Below are 22,528 nucleotides of genomic sequence, written 5' to 3' on the forward strand. Positions count from 1 at the left end.
ATTGAATTTAAAAATGTGATTTTCAGAGTTAATCTACAACCCCCCCAAAAGTAATGTTATATTAGATGTGCATGTTTCCCCCACTATAACATTATCATAAAACTTAACTGAATGGGCCTCCCTGGTAGTGTGGGGGTTAAAGACACAGCGCAATCAGGCTATTGCCAGCCACTGCAGCACGATTTCGATCCCTGGCCAAGGAGATGACCCACAGGCTCAGCAGACCTCTCCTGCCATGCTCGCTGCTCCCCTCAGCAATGTTGTTTCTGTCAGTCTGCCTGTTCGGTTACCCGCTCTGTCTCTGGTGAATCCTCTCACCCCACACACACACCACCTCCGGCCTACACCCCAGTTCTTGTATGCATAAATAAATAAATAAATTTTTAAAAAAAACTTATCTGAAAATGCTAATTTTTTAAAAGTTAATGTACATCATTATTTTACTTTAGAAGGTCTTTTTAAAATGGGTCTTCTTTATCTACTTTGAAAGAAGTATTTTTCCTTTTAGCTCTTTGTTTATGATTACCCAAATATCCAAAATACATTCTACATGTAATAAGAATTCACATAATGTAGAAATACCCACTGGTGTTTATCTCTAATTTCTAATCTCATATGCCAAATTGAGAGGTAACCATCACCTTCAATTTGGTGCACATGCTCCAGATTTATGCTGTAATGTCTGTGTTTGCAGTAGTATTTGTAGATCTGCTTTATATAAGAGATTTGCATGAAGTCTCTGAAAAACCCAAACTGCCCCATAAGGCCAGTTACTTCCTTGAGCTCCCAAAAGAATTCCTGGCTCCAATCCTCTACAAATAAGTTTTATATAATATGAAATAAACTTCTTTCAAAGTAAGTCCCAATCTTTGTAACCTGCTGCAATGTACCAGTTCTCCCCGTTATTTGGGATCTTTGTGATCTGCTTCTAGACCTCGTTGATGTTTCTCCTTGTCTATGTACTAGAAAAAGCATAGGATTAGAAAAAGAAGTGTTGAAATCCCAATGTAATTACCAAATAGTTGTGACTCTTGGACCAGGCTTAATCTGCCTAAGATTATTTTAACAATAATTAAAACAGGAGAATTAGACAAGGAGATTTCTAAGGATATTCTTATACTATGCACCATTTTAACTGCTTGCAGTATTTGAAGACAATGACTCTTATTATATGTAACTTTGTGATTTCCAAACTGAACACACTGCTTGGCACACAGGAGAGTCAACAGATGCTGATAAATTCTCTGTAGCTGTAAAGTATGAGTCCAACCTAGACCTCCCTGCATCCTAGCTACATAGCACCAGATCCCTTAACACTGGAATCTTGGGCCTCCCTGGTGGCGCAGCGGTTGAGTGCAGGGTTGCGAAGTTGGCCTCAGCCTCTGCAGCGCTGGTTCGATCCCTGGCTGCTCCCCGGCCACCACAGGAGGGTCCCACATGGCGCGCAGACCTCTCCTGCCGCCCGCTGCTCCCCTCAGCAGTGTACTTCGGTCCTTCTGCCTGCTCTGCTCCCCGCTCTGGCTCTGGTGAATTCTCTTACCCTCCCACGCTTCTGACTGTACCCAGTGCTTGTATAAATAAATAAGTAAATCTTAAAAAAAAAAAAAAATCATTTAAAAAAAAAACACTGGAATCTTCATTCACCTGAAGCTCATCGCTGAACCTCACATAATGCCAATCACTATGCTCCAGTGTTCCTAAACAAGAACCTCCTGGATGACATGGCATTTCTTGCCTGAATTATCCTTTCAATAATGTCTGCATTTCTCCCTCTGTACTGAAGCATCTCAACACCAAAGCAAAACCTGTTCTGAAAATCACATATATTCTTTTAACTATAGCTATTATCAATAGACCAGGAGGTTACAGATTCAAATTCCCAAATAAGTGACGCAAGTAACATAAATAAGTGAATCAAGCAAAATGTAAGACAACAAGAAATACTAGAGGCTCCGGCAAACTGAAAGCCATAGCTTTTAAATAACCCCATTTAAAATGGGAGCTACTGTAACTCAACTATAAATAACTGTTGGCATTCGGGAATACTAAATATTCTAATTTTTCAAGAAAAATCAGAAACTGCTAAGCACTTATGGTGTTAAGTACTTTGAATAGATTAATTCTTTAATTCTCACAATTGGAAGGTATTATTACAACCCGTATTTTTGCCAATAAGGAAATTTTGAAAAATTATACATTTGACCAGGACCACATATTGCTACCAAGGAGTCGAATCCCTGAGTTCATATTCTTTATTTTCAATGTTGTGCTGGCTAATTCTCTGATGTTCCAAAGTCTGGTCTGTGCCTTTCTATTTGGATCTTCAGCATCTGTCTGCTCCCTCTAGCCAACCTGCACTAAAAGTATCTACAACACCTCAATGTTGCCAGATACTAATTTGAATCAGTCTGTGGGAGGGGAAAAAGGGAAACCTGCAGTCAACACACCCCATTCATGTACACAGGAGTATGAGACTTCATGTAGAAAATGATATATATACCACACATGTACACTATGAAGCAAAACACAACACACATAGCAGAAGAAACTGATCATTAACCTACAATGTGTTTTCTTATTATGATATACTCTGGATAGACATTATTCCAAAGAATATACACGAATGGTCAACGGATCCACGTAAAGGCACTCACATCACTAATCATCACTGGAATGCAAATCAAAACTACAATTACACAGCACTTTATAACGGTATGATGGTTATTAGCAAAAAAACCAAGAGATAACAAATGGTATGGGTATGAGAAAAGGGAACCCTGTGCCCTGTTGGTGGGAATGCAAACTGGTATAGCCTTTGTGTAAGACACTGTGGCGGTTCATCAAAAAATTAAAAAGAGCTACCATATGATCCAGCAATTCTACCTCTGGTTCTAAGTCAGAAGAAAATGAAATCAGTACCATGAAGAAATGTATGCACTGCCATGTTTATTGCAGCATTAGTCACAATAGCTAAGATACAGAAACCACCTAAGTCTCATGAACAAATGAAGATAAAGAAAACATGCTATAATAAAATAATCAATGAATTATTATTTAGTCGCTACAAAGGAAGAGATCTGGGGCCTCCCTGGTGGCGCAGGAGTTAAACATAGCACTATTAAGCTATTACAAGCCACTGCAGCACAAGTGATCCCCGGGCAGCCAGGGGGCAACCCACCTGGAGCAGCAGACTTCTGTCTGGCCCGCTGCTCCCCTCAGCAGTGTATTTCGTCAGTTTGCCTATTCTGTTCCCCACTCTGTCTCTGGTGAATCCTCTCACCCTCCCGCACATCTGGCCTGCACCCTGGCTCTTGTATAAACAAAATAAATCTTTTTTTAAAAAAAGAATATTTCAAATGATTAAGTAATAAAGTACTAATCCTCTAAAATTTAGTTTTGCTTTGCTTTCGTTTGTTCTGAATGAAAATAAAGTCCACAATACTGGCAAAAGTTGTGAAGTTCTTAACATGAAATCCATGCACCTCCAAGTTTTTTCTAAAGAGAGAATTCCTACCTTTCAACAGATGTCAAAATATAATCCCTCTCCCTCAAAAAAAGAACCACTAAAACATTCATTACTATTTTCTGCCTGAATTTCTTTGTAAGCATATTCTTAGAAACAGTCTGTCCTAAAAATTAAGTAACATCCATACTTTATTTAAAAGTCAATGTTTCCTTCAGAAACACAGGTTTCAAAGGACTAAGATTTTTAAGAAAGAAAAAATGTAGATAAGTAAAATAATGTTAAAAATAAAACTATGTAATACCAACATACTGAATTTGTACCCTGCAGTTCACTAACTACACTTAAATTCATTTTTCTGCTTTCTAGTGATGAAAGAAAACCAGAAAAGAGTGCGTACAAGATTCAGAGTGTCCATTAAAAGTTACACCAGTTGCTAAAAAACTCCAAAGATAATTCTAGTATTGTATTATACCTACATAGGTAGTCATTAGTAGTAACTGAAAATTTCTGCTTTTAAATTAAAAAAAACTACAAGAAAAATAATGGAAAAATACAACTTAAAAAATCAGGCATTCATAGACATAAAGACTATCAAAAGAAAAATGTTTCATAAAACTATGCACAAATTAAAATTTCTTACTGCACAAATAACTATTTGCAGGGTGTAAGGAGAGTTTTTAAATTTTTCTGATATAAAAATTTAACTAAAACCTTAAGTCTTCTACAACCAAAAAGAATGGGTATGCATTTATATACATAAAGTTACCTACGAATGAATAAGTGGTTCTAAAATATTTACCAATTACATTTGATTTTAAAATTAGCCTCTCCACATAAACTTATTTAAATATCTATATTTTTAAAAAATCTATATTAAAATTATTCTCTCCACATAAACTTATTTAAATATCTATATTTAAAATAAGACAGAATTCATTGAAAGGATGCTTTTTAAAAATTATCCTCAAGAATAAATGAACAGGAACAAGCAGTTACTTTGCTTTCATAAACAATAACAATCTTGATATAGTAACATCCACTAATAGAGATATAAATGAGCTTCTAAATACGGAAAACATTATACATAATCTGATTATAATAGGAGTAGAAATGTAGGTCCCTTGTATACTTGTAATTTAATGACCACTGATGAATCTTCAAAACATAAATAGAAAACCAAATTCTCTAATCTTCATGTCCCAATAATTTAGGAATGACAGAGCCAACCTGCCATGTTAAGGTTGCAACTAGACAAAACAATGTATGTTCTACTTCATAAAAACCACCCACAGTTAGCTAAAAATTCCAAGTAAACAAAACAAAAAAAATAGTTACAAGTTTTTAAATGATTAATGTAGAACTGTACCATTTACTTCCAATATTAAATATTAAAAATTTCTATAGGCATCATTTTATATTTTGCATCTTATTCAATGTTCTTTGCAAATGCAAAATTACAAGGAATGGAAATTTTAAAATTAATTATTTTCGTAATACTTGTCACAACAGTGATTTCTTACTGCTGTGTTATCTTAAATAAAAAGCCTATATTTATAGTATATGAAACAACCCCATTCTAGTGTTTCAATTGCCTTATTCAGTTTCTATAAAAATTACATGCCTCTGGCTTCTCCAAAATTTAAATGAGTAAGGATATTTGTGATGTGATGGCTAGCCGTTACATCACATGTTCCTATTAGCAGCAAGTGTCCCAGTTACTGGTTTCTGGCATGAGTTCAACTGTGGTTGTCTAAGAAAAGATTAAACACTTATTTTTAAACTCTAAATCATTAACTGTAATGTCAAAAACGGAGATCAATTTCTCTAATTACATACTACAGAAACTTATTTTGTCTTAGAAATATTTAGTAACTATCATCTACAACACCAAGCTTTTTTCCTTTATTTTTTTTAATTTATATCTTTTACATCATTGTGTAGTCCCATAAAATTCCCACCACCAATTCACCCGTGAACCATTACGATAGACCCTTGTGCTTTTCTCTCCCTTGTTGTTTTTTAAGATTTATTTACTTATACATACAAGAGCTGGAGTACAGGCCATAGATGCAGGGGGTGAGAGGATTCAGCAGAGACAGAGCGGGGAACAGAACAGTCAGACTGTGTGAAATACACTGCTGAGGGGCGCAGCAGCGGGCCAGACAGGAGAGGTCTGCTGTGCCATGTGGGTTTCTCTCTGGCCAGCTAGGGATCGAACTCATATTTCATAGTGCAGTGCTTAACACCTTGCCCTTGCACCACCAGGAAGGCCCTCTCTCTCTCTTGTTTTGATCCCTTTTCCTCTCCTTCCCTCACAGAATGTCTCTGATTTATGGTTGCCTGCTAATTTTGTTCTTGTTGCTGTTGCTATTATTATTAAATTTTTTCCTGATCCCTTATTTGGTTCCCCTATACTTCTCCTATAACACAACACTTTTGAAAATGATTTCAGTGATGTCCCTTCTCCATTATTACTAACATCGAGGAAATTCTAAGGTTTTAAAATTACCACCAGTTCCATTTGAGCAGGGTTCTTTAATGGAAGTCTGGGTCACAATGTAAAATATATTTCCGTGGTTTATGGTCAAAAATATTTCTAAATTTGAGGGGGCCTACCTGGTGGTGCAAGGAGTTAAGTCTCAGCACTATGAAGCTATGTGCAATCACTGCAGCACGAGTTCGATTCCCGGCCAGGGAGCAAACCCACTTGGCGCAGCAGACCTCTCCTGATTTGCCCACTGCTCTCCAGCAGTGTATTTCAGGCGATCCACCTGTTCTGCTGCTGGTGAATCCTCTCACACACACAACCCCATCTCTGACCTACACCCCAGCTCGTTTGCATAAGCAAATAAAATAAATCTTTAAAAAAATTTCTAAATTAGAAAGCCACTGTAATAACATATAGCATGGACTATTAAAACATAGTATATTATAGTAAATTGTAACTATATTTTTAAATAAGGAACCATTAAAAGGTGAATTTCCTTCGCAACCATAAATATCACTGAAAGTCAAATTAAAATAATTTTCCAATTATCCATGTCTATTCTTTAGTAACTAGGATATGATGACTGCTTCAAAAGTCCTCAAAAATGGCTTTTGTGCCTCCTCTTTACAATTTCAGAAGCCAATCTACATTTCTAATGGCAATATCCTTTCATCAGTGCTAATGAGTCTCAATAGTTAGATTAGGAGGGAATGTTTGATTTGAAGATGTCCAGTCACCTAAGCGTTTATTACATGTTTACAAGAAAAGTGTAAGTTCCCCTCATCTCCAATCCCTTTAAGCATGATGAGAATTTTAAAAATCAAGCAGAGGTCATAAAAATTTGTATTTCTAAAGAGCTGTAAACCAATGCCTCTGAATATACACTGTGCCATAAAACAAAGTCAGTTCAATTATTTAAAAAAGATAGCCCATTTATTAATTTGATGTCCTCAAAGGCAGAATATTTTATTCAACTCCATGTCCCAATTCCTTACTATAACACAAAGCACACAGCAGGCACTGGTAAAATTCTGAAAATTGAATGAACAATAGAATTATCTCTTAGACATTTGGGGAAGTTAATTTATATGATCATTTTTTTTTTTTCAAAGTGAGGAGTAAAGAAAAAAATTTTGACAGGAAGGCAATTTCATAGCTTTCTGAGAGATACAAGAAGGATTGGGATAACACTTCACAAATCAAAGGTCATGTATATACTGTTATTTCAGCTTCCCAAAACACAGGTATGAGTCAGATGTGGAAAAAATTAATAGAGGTCACAAAATGCATATTTTGTTCACTAAATAAAAGACCCTAAACTCCACTTTAATTTTAAAATAATTCTAATTAATTTACACTAGAAATCAAAATTAAAATAAAAAATTTGAGCTAATGAGTCAAAATATGGCAGAATACAACCTTGCCCACCTCAATAAACTCATAGATATCTATGCCTATGAGTAAAAGGCAGTCTAGTGTTATCAAAGATGACAAATGTGAAAGGTTTATTGAAGAGTATTACTGTTTGGAAATTGTAATTACAAAACCATTAAGTCAATTCTCACCACAGAAAAGAATTAATAGTATATCTGACAGTGAAACAACTACAAATAATGAAGTTAAGTTCTGCAAAATTCTAGAAATCAAAGTGTAACAGATTATAGAAACAATCTGAAAATACAAGCACTTCTTCCAGAGGTTAATATTTCCTTCTGCCCTATCTGAACCAAGAGAATTTTTCCCCAAAGCCCCACAGCCTGAAAACTGAGACACAGAAATGACCACCTTAAGCAACACCAAAGTTAAGGCTTTCGTTATGGAGATCAGTGTTGTACCTGAGCAAGAAAGGAAAGTTTGAGAGCATACTGAAGACTGTGTTCACTGAACAGTTAGGTTTCCCTAAATCACTATCTGACAGGTCCACCGCAATAAAAATATCATAAATGTTCAGAATTAATGTTATTGTCATGATATTGCTAGTGTGCAATCAAACTAATGAATTAGTAAAAAGTAATTCAATATAGCAAATTTAAATTATAGGAACAGCTTATTAGAATTCTCCTCCACTGCTAGCAGACATGCAAAGTGGTACAGCTGCTTCAGAAAACAATTTGGCAGTTCCTTATATAGATATACTTGCATATAACCTAACAATTCCAGTCCTAGAAATTTATCCAAGAGAAAAATTTACATACACACACAAACAAAAACTAGACACTAGTGCTTCTACTGGTGAATAAATACATTGAGATTCATCCACATATTGGAAAACTGCAGCAGCAAAAAAAGAAAAACAAACTACTGAAACACTACAACATAGATGAGTATATCAAAGGCATTCTACAAAGTAAAAGAAGCTAGGGTCAAAAAGGTGCACATCCCATGATTCTAGTTACATGATATTCTGAGAAAATCAAAATTATATGAATAGAGAGCTGATCATTGGTTTCCAGTAGCTGAGAATGGGAGAAGAGGTTGACTATAAAGGGGACATAAAGAAATATCTGGAGGTAATGTAATGCCTTTGAATCTTGATCAAGAAAGAAATGAATTTTAGAGAGTGGAAATTTAAAAATGGGAAAATATAAATATCTTACAACAAAATTAAAAATAACTGAAATACTTGAAACTAAATTTTTAAACTATATTTTCTTGCTAGCTCTAAATGCATTTCAATGATGTCAACTTTTGCCATTGAACAAAATCTTTCTATAATGCATTCCTCTACTTTTAAGCTTAAGTCAGATACTTTTGTTTATTATCTTATTTAAATTGGAGCCAATTTATTTGTTTGAGATTTGTTTCATACAACTGCAATGATGCAAATTAAACTGGCTGGGTTGAGCACGGTGCCTCAGGAGGCATTTAATCAAGGCTCTTCCATGTTAAAATTCTCTCTAGTAAAATAGATTAATCCATTCATTCAACAAATAAGTATAATGTACAAAACACAGGAAATACAAATAGCAAACAAGACAATCACAATGCCACAGTTTAAACAAGCAATAATATATGCACTGTAACAGAATTACAGTACTTTACTATAATTGAAGTATATAACCTAACCATGTAAGTCCTAAATCTTCCATTAGGATTTATACTTTAAAGTACCAGGTATCTTGGTGAATTGGAAAACAGCTTAAAAGGTGTGCAACCACAGTGCTCACCATCCCATTACCCTTCGGTGTTTAAATATAGAAGGAAAGCAAAGGTCACACACACCGAACATAATTTCTGCAAAAGCAATACAATAATTGCCCCCCTACAGCAAGGTCCTCTCTAGGGAAATACCAGAATATACACATTTATGTCTGTCATCTTTTCAGGAAGACATATTCTGAGACACAAAGTACCATTAATTATGAGCATCTCTTGTTGAGGAATATTATTTTAAAGGGGAGAAGAGATGGGAAGTAATAAAGGGGCGGGAGGTTAAGGGGACCAAAACAGATATACAGACCGTGGCAGCAAAACTTGAAAAACAAACTAAGGAAGTTTAAGGAAACAAAAACAGGCATGGAAGTCAAGATATGTAAAAGAGGGCTGCCAGCAGGTGCTCCGGCATGAAGATCTCATATGCAGAGATAAAATTATACAACCTCTAGTACCATACTCAAGTCACCAGAAACACTTTCCATCTCAAGTATCCTGCTTACACAATGCGTCTGGGACCACAGTGGACCCACAGGAACAGGGCTAATAAATTTGTCAAAAAAACAGAAAAGCTTTCAACAAGTGTGAAAGAAACAGACCAAAATTAAATGCCCCTTGGCATGTATATATTTACAAGGGAAAAAAACGGTGTTTCCCAGCATTTGACTACAACTCATCTCAAAGAAGTAAGAGGCTGAGTGCTTTCTATCAAGAAACAAGGACAGATGCCAATTAATACCTATCCGCAGTTCCTTTTCCAAAGTTCTTTCAATCACACATGTGTTGGAATTCAGAATCTTGGGAGATTTTTGACAGTGTATATACACCACGTATTTTGTAACACCCCTAGAGAAGGTTGGGACGGCACAGAGAAGTCTGAGAGAGAATGCCATAACCAAACAGTTAATATTTCTACAGTGAAGTCTACAAATACATGAAATAAAAACAACAGCTCACCACAGGTTTTGTGAAAAATTCAACTTGTGCCAAACATACCCCAAAAAAGGCATGTGTTTTAGAGCATTTTGGATGTTATAATTTAGGGAATGAGGGGCCTATAAAACAGTAACCTCTTTATCATGTGCAGATTTTATTGTGGTATATTGAGGTGAACTCAAAGTAAATCTAAAAGCCTGTCACAAGTTCGTACATAATATGTCCTCTAAGATATTCAGCTTGGGGGGACAAGGGAATTTGCAGTAGAGAAATTTTACCCTTGAAATTTATACAACCACCAAATCTAATTCTGCCACCATGCAGACTATATTCATTGAGTAGAACTCAACAAATTTAACTCATTACAAAATGATGTGCTCCCATTTTGTGCCAAGGGAAATGTAACTGGTAAGGGTATTCCTGATCCAGGAACATGCATCAAATGAGTCACAATAAAGGACCGTGGTTTGTCATCAAGGTAAGATATAATAACCATAAAACCCTATTACTATCATGTATTTATTTATACATTTACTTACTACAGACTACCGGGACAATATACTGTACATGCAATATACTACAAATGAAATAAACTATTTCCACTGAGAATATACTAATATACTAAGTAACTATCAAGGCCTCTATGTCCGTACGTTTAAAGAAAAGTACAACTCGACGATACTGCAAATATGACAAATATGACCTAAGTCACTTCCTTAACCTAGCCTTCTGGAAATTATTTTCTATGCATTTCTTCTATCTCATCTTCTTATCACAATCCCTGATGAAAAAGAATTTGAAGTAGAAGGAAGTCATTTTTTAAAAAAAAGCTGAAAGATGTATATAGAAGGAGAAATCAGTCATTTTCAACTCTGCAGCAGAGTGGAGTCATCTGTAGAAATCCTAAAATATACCAATGCCCTAGCCCCATCTCAAGATTCAAAAATAAATGAGCATGGGAAGAATCTCAGTATCTGTCAATTTTTAATCTCCCTAGGAAATGTTAATGTGAAATCAAGACCGAGAAACACTGGTAGAAGCTAGTTTTGCCACAAATACTTTCATCTGTTAGTAAGTGATGATACTCCCAGAGCATCATCAAGAACTACCTTTAAAATTGTGTTCTCTCATTTACTCTGACACGAAAAACACTTACTAGTTCTCAGTTGGAAAGCGGTAAGTACATACGGTAAAGTACACTTCAGCTTATTTGACAATCTCATTACCAATGCCAAGAATTTTACTTATTAATAAGTCTTCAAAATACCACCTCATTACTAAGATATTTAGATAAATAGCAGAAGATGCGATTAATACACTCTATTCATTCTAGTTATCAACTTTCAAAAGATTACCAGAGTATGCTCAAAAAATCATTTTAAGTAGCTGGTAACACCTTGATATTTTATTAACTACACTTTCAGAATCTTAACTATACCAAGAAATATTAGCTACAACATAGCCTGATACTCATATGGATAGAAAAAGAACTCAGTAAATAACCTATCAGTTTTTTAAAATAAAAACTGACATTACAAGATTCCCTATCTTTAACATTTACACTTTTTTGTTCATTTTGTTTCCACATCCCTGGGGAAATTTCTCATTTATAAAAGGAGAAAATAAAATAAGCTACAAGTACATGCTTCTACAAATACTAGTTTTATAAAAATGTCACCAACAACTGATATCTACTAGTTTCACCTCCAAAACAATACTAGGCTATTTTTGGCATGCTAAATTAGGGTTTTATTTAAATGCCTGTAGTCATATATTTGTATACCGTAAGATTCGTGGAATGCCAATAATTTTCTCTCTTCTCTCCTTATTAAATTACCTACTTACTTTGCCGGCCATTTGAAAGTATTCACTCCTAGAATATAAAATATTTCATGGAAAGAAAAAAGAAACATGACATAGACTGGGTGTTAAGAAAAAAGAAAAAAAACATTTTCACTTCCCTTTTTACTAAAGGAAGTTCTGACTATAACCTTTACCGTATTTTATCATAATCTAATCCCACTGCAAAGTATATTACCTAAAGTCAAAACCAGTTTTAAAAAACCACAATTACAAAATATTCAAAAGCCTACTGCTTTTATAAAGCACACTTCTACCGTAATTTATCACATGGCCAATTTCAACTTAAAAATTCAAAGTAAGTAATTTCATTAAATGCAATTTTAAAAATAAAGACAACTATAAACAAGCAAAACATTTAGGTAATAAATAATGAAAGCAGAATTGTATGTTAAAATCTGAGTTGATAAAAAGCATATCACCCCAGGATTCTAAGACTGTCTTTAAAAAAAAATATATTACTGTTGTTTCTCATGATAAGATACCATGCAGACAAATCTGCAAATCCAAAGACTACAAAGTAATGTAAAAAGTATAAAAACAAATCATCCCAAACCTTACCATTTATAAATGTCATTCCAAGGATGAAATTGGAATTATCCTTATAAGGGATGGTTGGATTTTATTTTGTATATTTCTAACAATAACTGCAAGAATTACAACAATTAATTTTGCATATTTGTTCTTTATCCAGGCCTATGTATGTCACCCGTGTGTGTGTGTGTGTGTGTGTGTATATACAAATACAATGAAGGCAGAAAAATGTTTACAATAACAGTTTTCTTAAATTCTTCTGTTTCTGCATTTTCATTTAATCTAAGACCAGGTGTGAGTTACTTGCTGTGAGAACAGTGGTGGTAGCTGCTGTTGTTGACTGCTTAAGGGAAGATGAACATCAAAAGATCTGTCTGTTTGCTTCTTTTACTTTTTTTGGCTTGTTTTTTTTTGGGGGGGTAACTTTTTAAATTTTATTTTATATAATTCTTACAACGTTTTTCATTTTTGCACAATGTATGCATTTTCGCTTTGGTTATATTTTCCGTACAATACCCACTCCCCTTATTTTGGCCCTAATCCCTCCTTTCCTCCCTCCCCCACCCCCGTCCCATTAGTGTGTCTCTGGTTTATGGTTGCTTGTTGATTTTGATTTTTTCTTTATTATAATTAGTCTTTTTCCTGGTCCCTTATTTAGGTTTTCTAAATTCCTGCTATGAGTGAGATCATCCGATATTTTTCTTTTTCTTTCTGGTTTATTTCGCTGAGCATGATCCCTTCCAGCTCTATCCATGTTGCTGCAAATGGCATGAGTTTATCTTTTTTGACTGCTGAGTAATAATCCATTGTGTATATATACCACATCTTCTTGATCCAGTCATCTATTTTTGGGCATTAGGGTTGTTTCCATAGCTTAGCTATTGTAAATAGTGCTGCCATAAACATAGGGGTGCAGGTGCCCTTTGGGTAAATACCTAGGAGTGGAATTGCTGGATCATATGGAAGCTCTATGTTTAGTAAGTTAAGGAATCTCCAGACAGCTTTCCATAGTGGTTGGACTAGTCTGCACTCCCACCAGCAGTGCAGGAGAGTTCCTTTTTCTCCGCATCCTCACCAACATTAGTTGTTGCTAGTTCTTTTAATATGTGCCATTCTCACTTGTGTAAGATGGCAGTTTCCTTTGTGGGCCAGTTCTGTAAATCAGTCAGCTAGCTGCCTTTAGTACAGGTATTGGTGTTCTCAAACTTCCAGAGGTTTTTTTAAAAAAGTAAAAGAAGCATTGTAGGGAAATGCAAATCAAAACTACAATGCTTCTTTTACTTTTTTAAAAAAACCTCTGGCAGTTTGAGAACACCAATAGCTGTACCAAAGGCAGCTAGCTGACTGATTTACAGAACTGGCCCACAAAGGAAACTGCAAAACAGACAAAATGTTTTCAGGGCCTCCCACCTCTTGGGCAGAATCGGCACTATATGAGCAATCTGGTTGTGAAGGTCCTACTAACAAGGTGTATGATTTGCGCATTTCACTCAAACTTCCTATGAATCATTTCAATTTTAAATTTCTGTGATTCTCCCTGCCTCTCTATTCCCCCACCATCCTTTTGCTCCACTCAAAATATGTGAACACGATCTTTTCCTTCTATCTCACTGGGTGTCTATGACTCAAAATAAATTCTTTGACAAATCCCTATTTCCTCAATGAACTTATTCTCTAGGTATGAGAAACAAAGAAATCTGATGAGATCAAAAGTATAAGCAATTTTGAACAAGGAGAGAAAGCAGTAACTCAAAAATTTTAAAATACATTTAGAGGTACCACCATTTAAGGGTAAAATAGCATTATGATCTGGGGGGGAAATCATATATCTGATTTTACTGACCCAAAGTTACTAAGAAAACTAGCAATGTTTTAACTCCCAAAATATTATACCTGAGCATATTTAAGCAACATGGAAGCAGCTTTCTAATTTTTCATCCATCACATTTAAAGATTAACTTAAAGTTCAAAGTACATTTATATGCATTATTTATTTTCACTCTCTAAACAAGTAAATGTAATCGTCACTATTGATCGCCTCTAGAACACTCATTTCTCCTCCATAGTCTTCCTTCCCACAATTTTTTAAATATTTCCTCCACCATGAAACAGAGAAATGTGAATCCTTCACCAAATGCAGGGGATATATCCTGATTCATTTGTCTTCACTGGGTAGGAGGTATATGACCTAATTCTGATCAATAAAACATGAAGCTTGCTAGGCTTATGCAAAAGATTTCCAGGACGAGTGTCTAGATATAATCTTACTAGCAGGCTGAGGATGAATCCAACTCACAGAGAACAGAGCCAAAAAATCTGAGAGGCAAAGCTCTGGAGAATCAGCACTACCTCCTTATTTCTGAGTTCCATTTCAGTAGCTAAGTAGTGTGCACCAAGAGCAATAGTTTATCCCAACTTAGATCTCCTCCTCCTGAACCTGAAAGCTCTCCTTTCTACTTGGGCTTAGGAAGGCAAGTCAGACGGGCACTATGAGCTGTCAGACCAACACGCTTTGCTCCAAGCTCTAGTCATCGTGGTACAAGGTATGGCATTTCCTCTTCAAACGGGCAATTTCTTCTAGCATTTCACCCCAGCAGTCCCTACTCAATTTGAGGAGACAAGGAAATGAGACTCATCTCCAATCCTGACACCATATACAAGTCTAAATGTAGCATATATAACCAGATCAGGGATCATATGAGGAAATGTTTGAGAACCATAAATTGATCACATGACAAGATAATCAAACAATTCACCGTAAAGTGTAAATAAACTATAGTTTCAAGAATACTAGAATTCAATTCCTTTTTAAAAGAGGATGCTGTTAAATAAATCTCTAAGAGAAATCATAAACTACATGATATTTGAAAAGCAGATGCCCTCTTCAAAATACTGTTATTAATCAGCAGATCTTAAGTTAAAAAGGATAATTATAATAAAAATCTATATACCTTAAACCTTTTATTGCTACTACAACATAAAAGTGTACGTCACAAGACAATTTCTTTTTAAAGATTTATTTATTCATTTACACAAGAACCGGGGTACAGGCCAGATGCACAGGAGAGTGAGAGGATTCACCAGAGACAGAGTGGGGAACAGAACAGGCAGATTGAGGAAATACACTGCTGAGGGGAGCAGCAGGCAAGACAGAAGAGGTCTTCCCTGCCACGTGGGACCCCCACCAGTCGGCTGGGATGGAACCCATGCTGCAGAGGCTGCGGACAGTCTCACAGCATGGCGCTCAACCGCCTGTGCCACCAGGGGAGGTCCTCTAGACAATTTTTTTAAGGCAAGGGTCTTAAGCGCCTTTCTTCAAGTATGGGTCTACTGACTGGAATTCTATTCAATCTTTCTTGCAAAAACCAGAACTATAGTACACCACCTATAGTTTCCATTTTCTGTTTCTTAAACATAGAAACAACTCACTAACACCTGACTTAATCTTACTGTACAATGTTTTCAGATTTTTAAGGGTATTTTCCCCTTCACCACTTAGTTATTTCACCCATATCTATTTCAACTATAATTGATTTTTCTTTTCTATGAAAAACAGGCTATTCATCTATTTTCAAAGTAGCATTGGTTCTAATATTAACACCTTTTTGCCTTCACGGTTCACTGAATAATGGTTCATTAAATGATGCAATTACAACATTAAATACAACTGCCATTAACAATTTGTTGGGTACAATTTGTTGGGTACAAACATTAATGATTCTTGGTAAGCACAAAATAACTGGTGGAAATAAAAGTGCCTACCATGTGCCAGGTATCACACCTTTATATGAATTTTCTCAATCTTGATGAATACTATAAAGGCAGAGTAACTCCTACCTGTTGTTATTGTTGCAAGTGCATCTACCACTACAGAAAATAACTCAATACAAAATCAGCTAAGTAAAAGTAATCGATCTGAATATGGCTGTAAATTGGACATTAACTCATTAAAGAAAAACACATTAGAAATTGCTTAAGCAGGGCCTTCCTGGTGACGCAAGGGGTTAAGCGTCAGCCTATGAAGCTATCTGCAGCCACTGTAGCATGAGTTTGATCCCTGGCCAGGGAGGTGACCTGCATGGTGAAGCAGACCTCTCCTGTCTCGCACGTTGCTCCCCTCAGCAGTGTATTTCAGTCAATCTGTCTGTTGTGTTCCCCAATCTGTCTCTGGTGAATCCTCTCACCCTCAGAACCTCTGGCCTATACTCCAGCTCTTATATGCATAAATAAGTACGTCTTTTAAAAAAAAGAGAGAGAGAGAAATTGTTCAAGCAAAAGAGTATGAGATTTTTACTTAATTCCACTGAAAGCTATAAAAATACAAATGTGATTTAGTTATATATGGACATAATTTAGCTACAGATTGTCTTTAAATTACAACTATATAGGACCTTAATAACAAAGAAAATGACCAAAAGTGAGTCTTCTCTCTCAAATACATTAACAATTCAAGTTCAGTGTCAGTAATTCTTTCTCACAACTAAGATGATGGGCAGAGAGTGGCAGGAGAGAACAGAGCCACTCAGTATGGTCTGCAAACAAATCACTATGCAAGTTCCTTAGGTGCCTAAGAGGAGGAAACCTAAGCACTTGGTTTCTAAATCTCAGCTTTGAGAAGGAAACTAGAAAAAATATGGTTAACAGCAAAATATTCCCACATATCTTTCTTGCTCCATATATTTTGAGTTCAGAGGCTCTCCCAAGAAACTGCACATTTTTCGATAACTTGATTTCTATACATAAAGAATCCCGTACGGTTCTGGCCTACAGATTGGCACAAAAATGATGTACTGAGGTAATTTAAGTTACTAAAAACCATTCTATCTGCTCCTACAGAATCCCTGCAATTAAAGAAACACAGATACCGCCAAACCACCATATCCAAAGAAATCACATGTTGAAGAACCAACATCCAGATATATTACTGGCAACTCCAATCAATACCACTAAGTGCCAACTGCTTGAAAAGGAAAGGAAGATAAAAGAGCCGAAAAGACAGATCATAGGTGATTTAAGACTTTGAACTCGGAAAAACCTGATTTAAAATATGAACTCTACTACTTCTAAGATTTATCTTCAACAGGTAGCTTAAACTCTAAAAGGCTGTTTCCTACTTACAAAAATGGGGCGATACCACCTAACTCACAGAGCCGTCTGAACAGTATCATTTATACTAATAAGCACTTGAATAAATTATTATAAATATTGCTATTGGAAGGTTTAATGTAACACAAATTCAGTTATAGTGTAAGTCCTTTTTAACAGTGAGGAAAACATTTAATAAAAAGCACCAAACTTTCCTGTAACATGATTTGACAAGCTTTAAAAAAACTGGTGTGGTGACAGGGCTATCTTTCTAAGCACTACTTTGATAATGATTAAGTTTGGGGTTATTTTAGGGTCATCTGATAGTCAAGATGACTAAAAACCATATACATATTTATTTGTGGAATTGTGTTTCTCATTTTATCACCCCACTACTACAGTCAATGCTCTTTATGTACAGATTCCTTACATTTCACTTTACCCACAGTGAATCTCACCTTCAAATGTATGAAGACTAATATAACTACCTAATTGACCTGCAATATTTGGTCACTATTTCAGCACTCCCTCTATTTGGTTTGCTGTATCTTTTTAGAAAGCTCTTTAAAACTAAATAACCACCTGTTCCAATTAACTACACAGGAATAATCTTCTATTACCAACATGGCAGGGATTATAGGATGGATCAGAGGGGTCACTGAAAAAGAAGAGCTTCTCATTTCTCCCATTAAGGAGAGCTTCCCATTTCTTCCTGAGTCACAATTTTACAATCTGGATTTACTTCACATAAAACCAATTATCAGACTGCCTGACACACCCATATACAAATGCAAATAAAGAAGAATAAAAAAGTCATGTATGAACTGTTTCGAATTTACATACTTTCCTGCCTTCTTCCATTAGCATGAATGATAACAAATTAACTGTTCTGTTATAGTTTACTGAAACATTAATATCCATATTTGCCTCCCTATCAGCATAGAATCTATACACACTTGGACCTTCATACCTCCAAATGACTCATTTTTAAACACAAGACATTCTGGACTTCCAAGACCTAATCTCCACCTACATTCACTGCTTCCTTTCCCACAAAGACCTCCTGGCACAGCAGCCTTATGCCCAGCTCTACAGGTCCCATTATAGTCAGCCAAAATGCCTGTGCTCAGGCTGTTCTCTTCACCTAGAAAACTACCAGCCCTCCAACCCCTATTATACCTTTAAAATATTTAAAGGCCTAAATGGAATGTTATCAGCTCTACATTGGTTCTTAATTCCCCAGTCAAAACACACACACACACACACACACACACACACACACACACACACACACACACACACACACACACACCATGATTCCAAGCACCTCTAATAAAGCACACAGGACTCTTGTGTTGCAATTATTTCAGTGCTTGTCTCCTTCTCCCTTGAAGGCACCCACAGGGTCTCATTCATCTTCATATTCTACCCATTCTTCCATCCTGACATCTCAAGATCCCTTGTACACAGTAAAGGTTTGAACGACTATTCCTTGATTCAAATAAATGACTTTCATGTGTGAAAGACTGCGTTAATAGTCAATGCTTACAAATTAAATTATGAAAATGTCAATATACACAATACATAAATTTTAACTTGATGAATGGCCAATGAGCACAACTATTGTAAAGATAATTATTTTCCAAGATCCCTAAATGAAGTCTCAAATATATCAACATTAACTTTTTGTGGTCCCCAAATCTCATAAGAACTTATACCTGACGCAGATCCCAAAATGCAAATTCCCCCAAAACAAGCGTCTATACAGTCAGTTAAGAATCTATGTCAAAATCATAGAATACATTTGATAACATCTTTCTTTCATTTGCCCATAAAGATAATTTTCACCTTCTGTGCAACTATAAAGGCCAGTGTATACAAAATATAAAAATAATTTATCTTAGGTCAGCACAGAGCTGGAGCAAAGTTTGGAAATAATTCTAAAATACACTAAACACGTCTGCTCCCCCCCCCTCAAAAAAAAAACTATTGAAAATATTACAAATCAGATGTGATTTTGGGTAGAAAATGTTTTCTTAAACTGCGTGACATCTTCCTAATACTAAATTATGCTTACACTATTTTTTGTGATTATTTTTCTTCTACAATTTATTTAACGGGCAAACACACATTTTCCAAAACCATGTGTATAGGCCTTTAAAAATTAACTCTTTAAAAATATTTGAAAGTATTCTAACTTAAACGTCATCCACATCCTAAGAACGGACTGCAAAGGCAAAACAAATAATACTGATTGCTTTTCTTAACTTACTAAATAAAATTTCAATCGGCTTTTTATTTGCAATTAAAGGAGCTGCTCCAACAAAAGGTTAAAAAGGGGTCACTCACAGACCAGCTTTGGTGCTCCTGACACCCGAGTGAAAACGAATTCGCACGGGGTAGCAACAGTAGCCATCTCCCACAGACTCTCCCTCTGCCACCCAGCAACTTTTCCTCCTTCCCTGGGAGCACCGGAGTGATCACAACACAGGCCTAAGTACCCCCATCCCACGAGCACACCCTATCATCACCTCGCAGGGAAAAAAAAAATGTGGGGGGCCGTGGACCAGAGAACCAACGCATCGGTGTCCCTGCCCCTGCATGTGGGATAAACAAACCAACCAGCCCCGAAACAGTTGCCAGATGAGTAATTGTGCTCCCCCCCCCGACTAAAGCCCCGGTTAAGTTTCGCGTTAAGTCAAAGCTCTCCTCGGTAACCCCTTGCCCCCTCACCGCACCCCAAACAAACCACCCAACGGGAAGTTTTTCCTGAAATGAACGCCGGCCCCTGTCACCTCTTCCCAGCCGACCTGCCTCCCTCCCTGCAGCCCCAAACCCCCACTCCGAAGGGAATACTCAGGACACCCCTCGGAGCGCCGGGGACCGCACTCCCGACCTCAAAACCCCTCCCCACAGCACCCCGCCTCTCCCCAGCTCGCCCACGTCCCCCGCGCGCCCCTCGCGCCGCCCCACTCGGGCAACTTCAGCCGCAGCCGGGCCCGCCGCTCGGGCCCCTCCCCGCCCGCCCAGCCCCCGGCGCCCTCAGCCCCGGGCCGCGGCCGCCTCCCGCCCGCCCGCCCGCCCGCGCGGCCCGCCCCGGCGCCCGGCCGCCCCCCGCGAGGCCCGGGGCCGCCCCCCGCCCCCAGCCCGGGACCCCGGCCCACGCAGCCCCGCCCGGGGGGCAGGGAGCCGCGGCCGAGCCCAGACGGCCGCCGGGCCGGGCCAGCCGCCGCGGACAGGGCTTTACCTCAGAGGCGCGGCCGCGAGCGGCGGGGTCGGTCCGGGGGCGGGCGGCGCCCCCAGCTCCGTCAGTCAGCGCGACGCGCGCAGCGGCGGCTCATCACACCCGCGGCGGCCGGAGGAGGAGAGCGCGCCGCGCAGGGGGGCGCGAGCGAGGCAGGGGGGGGAGCGGCGAGCGAGGGAGCGAACGCAGCTCGGCTCGGACGCGGCCGCCGGCGCCTCCTACCGCCGCCTCTGGCCGCCGAGTCGCCGCCCGAGCCGCCGCTGTGGCCACCGCTGCCGCCGGGAATGAATGCACGGCGTCGCCTCGCTTATCCGGAGGTCAAACATCCTTCTGCCTCGGGCATCTGGAGCGGCGCCGGACCCGGAAGTGAACACAGGGAAAAAAAATAAAAAAGGAAAGCGTCCCTCGGCGGCGGCGGCCCCGGCGGCCCGCATCAGCGAAAAGAGCCGAGCGGAGCCGAAGCTGGCCCCGGCCGCCGCGGATTGGTTGACGCGGCGACCGGAAGGAAGGGGGCGCGCTCATTGGCCGCCGAGGACTATAAAAGGCAGGCCACGCCTTCTTCCGCGCCTCCGCGCAAGCGGAGCGTGAGCGAGGCGGTGCGGGATTTGTGGATACGGGGATGTTCCTCAGGGTGAGGCCCTGGCAGGAGAGGCTTGGTGGGGGCTGTGGAGAGAACTGGAAGGAAAGCCCTCCTGCTGCTGGAGTGCTGCTGAGAAGTGCGTGGTTTGAGCGAGCAGTGAATTGAAGGGCGCCATGGTGCCAAGCCAGGGTGCCCCGGCTTCCTGGGGCTTTCCTAGTTGTGCACACAGTAGCCCTCGGGGTGCCACATAATTTCAGGGCCCTGCCTATGGGGGTGAGCTCTCTAGATACGCATGCACACGCGTGCACACGCATGCACGCCCGCACGCCCGCACACCGTTTTGTAACCTCAGTGCTATGTCAGGGAGTCACCTGTTCAGAGGTTGGCACACCTTTGCCTCTGCTGTCTGTGGAGGACTCCGTTTGTGAGCTCAGGTAATGCCCAGAACTGTATAAAGTGGTCGTTATTAGCTCAGGTTTTCAAAGAAGCATCCTGAACTGCCGAGAGACTAAACGTCGCTCAAGCCACGAAGTTGTAGAGCACAAGCTGGTTACCAGGGTTTTCTGTCTCCACTTTCCTGTCCTATAGAGCAAAGACAAATTACACTCTTCTCCTCTGTAAATTGGTTAACTGGGGTGAAGGGGCTTCCCTCTGGGAGACTTCTGTGTAAATCGATCCACCACGAAAACACTAGAGGATTCAAACTATAATTTCTTTAAATTTTATTCTTAATATTTCTTATGGGTAAAGAGCTTTCAAAAGAAAAAGTCATACCCTGACACTGTTTCAGTCACTTAGGGAGCATTTTTATAAAAATTGAACACTGTCAATAAGTTTATCTCTCCCCCCAACTCCAAAGGAAAGGCCCCAAAGAAACCAATGCGCTTTAAAATAATCCACGATTTTAGTCTTTCTCGCTCCCTACCTTACAACACTGATGGGTAGGGTTAATGTATAACTTTTAGAGGAGTAGTACGTAAGGAAAGAGACCATTCTTGTTTTGAGTTTGTTTTTTGGTTTTTTTTTTGCTTTTGTTTTTTTGTTTTGTTTTGTTTTGTTTGTAATACAACGGTGCTATTTTTTTTTAAACCCCTGTCCTAACCATTTTTTCTAAACTGGAAGTCAAGAAGTGACAGGTATCACAAATCTTAGAAGATTTGTATTAATAAGAACGTTGCTTCT

At 38.4% G+C, this 22,528-nt stretch overlaps 1 protein-coding gene across 9 annotated transcripts in view; it reads right to left on the bottom strand.

Annotated features, from left to right (window-relative positions):
* The window catches only part of CSNK1G3 (casein kinase 1 gamma 3), an 87,039-nt gene extending 65,897 nt beyond the window's left edge, over window positions 1–21,142 (bottom strand). For 4 of the 9 annotated variants that reach the window (XM_037509446.2, XM_037509444.2, XM_037509447.2 and 1 more), the window contains exon 1: window positions 20,770–21,142. The gene's annotated coding sequence lies outside the window, so the exon portion shown is untranslated. The remainder of the gene's footprint in view (window positions 1–20,769) is intronic. The other 5 variants (XM_037509448.2, XM_037509442.2, XM_037509445.2 and 2 more) reach the window with 2 other exon arrangements.
* Window positions 21,143–22,528: the final 1,386 nt, after the last annotated feature.

Source organism: Talpa occidentalis, unplaced genomic scaffold (genome assembly GCF_014898055.3).
Source record: "Talpa occidentalis isolate TD23 unplaced genomic scaffold, MPIMG_talOcc4v2.1 talOcc4.13, whole genome shotgun sequence".
NCBI lineage: Eukaryota > Metazoa > Chordata > Mammalia > Eulipotyphla > Talpidae > Talpa > Talpa occidentalis.